Source organism: Triticum dicoccoides, chromosome 1A (assembly GCF_002162155.2).
Source record: "Triticum dicoccoides isolate Atlit2015 ecotype Zavitan chromosome 1A, WEW_v2.0, whole genome shotgun sequence".
Classification (NCBI taxonomy): Eukaryota; Viridiplantae; Streptophyta; class Magnoliopsida; order Poales; family Poaceae; genus Triticum; species Triticum dicoccoides.
This window is the reverse complement of record NC_041380.1, coordinates 546,644,290-546,647,963: the sequence shown is the minus strand read 5'-3', so window position 1 is coordinate 546,647,963 and position 3,674 is coordinate 546,644,290.

Below are 3,674 nucleotides of genomic sequence, written 5' to 3'. Positions count from 1 at the left end.
TTACAACCAGTGCGATTACCATACCTACAAATGCCCAAAAGTATTTGCAATTGGGTATTGGTAGTGCTTGATCTTCAAGCTTCCTAACCTTCTTCTTCAACATCCTAAGCTCAACAGCTAGCTCTCTGTCAGTGCGTGCTTCGCCCTCCATCCCTTCTTCCGGAGCTCGTGGTGCGGCCACTGCCGTTCGTGGCAGCATGCGCAACCATTCTTCATGCTCTTCTTGCAGTTCATTCATCAGAGTCTTGGCCAGAGCATCGACCCAAAGAAAGAAGCATGTCACCTGCATGAACACCAAACAGATCAACCCATTGCTCAAAGATCCCAACCAAGAAAATGGTGCAATTGCCCCGATTCTTACCCCATTCTCGCTGCACATGTAGAACGGACGATTCTGGTTCCTCGATCTCTGAGAAACCCTCCGATCAACGCCCGCCCGGCACCGCGGACAGACGAAGACAGGCATGTCCACACACGCCCGGCTCTGCATCCGCGAGGTCGCGCGGGAGCTTGAGGAAGACATGGAGCTCGGAGCCGAAGGGATCTCAACGCCGCCGCGCCCTCCACTGCTAGCTTCCCACCGCCACGCCCTCCACAGCTAGCTTCCCGCCGCCGTGCTCTCTCTCGCTCGCCGTGGTCACTGCCAGGCTCTCTGTCGCCGTGGTCACCGCCGCTGTCGCCCGCTTATATAGCACACCCGCCAACGACTCTCTCTGCTCAACGGCTCTCTGCTGGGTCCCACAAGGCATGCGTGCAACAGTCTGAATAAAATTGGCCGTTTCTGTCGCCTGGTCCCACCTGTAAGGGCCGAGTCAAAAGGTTGACCTGACGGAGACGGCAGAGTTCACGGAACGAGTCGGTGCGCAGGGACTAGGGGCAAAACTGAGCACAATTTGCATCTGAGGGCAAAACTGAGTACATGGACACCACTGAGGCCTTAATATCCCTTAGTTTCCAATAGGACCCCGCTGCCACGGAGGGTAGGACAAAAAATGTCATGCAAGTTCTTTTCCATAAGCATGTATGATTATATACGGAATACATGCCTACATTACATTGATGAATTGGAGCTAGTTCTGTGTCACCCTATGTTATGACTGTTACATGATGAACCGCATCCGGCATAATTATCCATCATTGATCCGGTGCCTACGAGTTTTCCATATACTGGTTTACGCTTATTTACTTTCCCACTGCTACTGTTAAAATCACTACAAAATACCAAAAACATTACTTTTGCTGTCTTTACTTTTGTTGCCGCTACCACCACTATCATATTACTTTGCTACTAAACACTTTGCTGCAGATACTAAGTTTCTAGGTGTGGTTGAATTGACAACTCAGCTGCTAATACTTGAGAATATTCTTTGGCTCCCCTTGTGTCGAATCAATAAATTTGGGTTGAATACTCTACCCTCGAAAGCTGTTGCGATCCCCTATACTTGTGGGTTATCACCATTCCTGCTCCCCGCACCCTCCGCCATCATTGCCCCCACTCCGCAAGCTCCGGGTACTCTTCCCCGGCCGTCCGTCGCCGCCATGGACGACCCCCCGCTGTCCCCCATCACCGTCGAGGTCGACTGTGATAGCCTGGCTTATTATGGATGATAGACTACTCATATCAATAAGGAATTCCTTCTTTTCCGAGAGCCCATTCAGACAGAAGTCCAAAGTTAAGCGTGCTCAGCTTGGAGTAGTTTCAGTGGGTGACCGACCGGAAAGTTGCTCTCGGGTGCGCACGAGTGAGGACAAAGTGCGCAGAAAAGACTAGTATTGATCTGTGGGGCCAGTCTAGATCCCGCCAGGAGTAACGACCACCGGTGGGTGTGTCCGGGGCGTTACAAGTTGGTATCAGAGCCGACCCTCATGGTTACACGGATGTTTGCGGACAGGTGTGCGGTCATGTTGTTCATGACGTTTGTGACCCGTCGTGGCACACGGCATGGCACATGTACCGGACTAGAAGCACAGACGTATGTGCCAAGAGGGAATGTTCATGTGGCCCGACGAGGACGTCTGTTCCTCTGAGTGGGGGTGTATATGATAGCCTGGCTTATTAGGGATGATAAACTACTCATATCAATAAGGAATTTCTTCTTTTCCAGGAGCCCATTCAGACAGAACTCCAAAGTTAAACGTGCTCAGCTTGGAGTAGTTTCAGGATGGGTGATCGACCGGGAAGTTGCTCTCGGGTGCGCACGAGTGAGGAAAAAGTGCGCAGAAAAGACTAGTATTGATCTGTGGGGCCAGTCTAGATCCCGACAGGAGTAACGACCACCGGCGTGTGTGTCCGGGGCGTTACATCGACCAGGCCCCTTCCGCTCGGTGGATCTCGCCGCCGGCTGCTACGTCTTGAGCTTGCGTTGGTTTTCCCCGAAGAGGAAGGGATGATGCAGCAGAGTAGCGTACATATTTCCCTCAGTTTTTGAGAACCAAGGTATCAATCCAGTAGGAGCCCACGCTCATGTCCCTCGTACCTGCACAAAGCGATAGCTACTCGCAACCAACGCGATTAGGGGTTGTCAATCCCTTCACGGTCACTTACGAGAGTTAGATCTGATAGATATAATATTTTTTGTATTTTTGGTATAAAGATGCAAAGTAAAAAGTAAAAGCAAAGTAAATAGCAAAGCAAGATTAAACTGATAGAGATTGATATGATGAGAATAGACCCGGGGGCCATAGGTTTCACTAGTGGCTTCTCTCAAGAGCATAAGTATTCTACGGTGGGTGAACAAATTACTGTTGAGAAATTGACAGAATTGAGCATAGTTATGAGAATATCTAGGCATGATCATGTATATAGGCATCACGTCCGTGACAAGTAGATCGAAACGATTCTGCATCTACTACTATTACTCCACTCATCGACAGCTATCCAGCATGCATCTAGAGTATTAAGTTAAAAACAGAGTAACGCCTTAAGCAAGATGACATGATGTAGAGAGATAAATTCATGCAATATGAAATAAACCCCATCTTGTTATCCTCGATGGCAATGATACAATACGTGCCTTGCTGCCCCTTCTGTCACTGGGTAAGGACACCGCAAGATCGAACCCAAAGCTAAGCACTTCTCCCATGGCAAGAACTACCAATCTAGTTGGCCAAACCAAACGGATAATTCGAAGAGACTTGCAAAGATAACCAATCATACATAAAAGAATTCAAAGAAGATTCAAATATTATTCATAGATAGACTTGATCATAAACCCACAATTCATCGATCTCAACAAACACACCGCAAAAAGAAGATTACATCGAATAGATCTCCACGAGAGAGGGGGAGAACTTTGTATTGAGATTCAAAGAGAGAGAAGAAGCCATCTAGCTACTAACTATGGACCCGAAGGTCTGAGGTAAACTACTCACACTTCATCGGAGAGGCTATGATGATGTAGAAGCCCTCCGTGATGACGTCCCTCTTCCGGCGGAGCTCCGGAACAGGCCCCAAGATGGGATCTCGTGGATACAGAAAGTTGCGGCGGTGGAATTAGGTTTTTGGCTCCTGTTCTGATCGTTTGGGGTACGTGTGTATATATAGGAGGAAGAAGTATGCCGGAGGAGCAATGAGGGGCCCACGAGGCAGGGGGCGCGCCCTAGGGGGGCGCCCCCACCCTCGTGACCGCCTCTTTTGTTCCTTGGAGCAGGGTCCAAGTCTCCTGGATCACGTT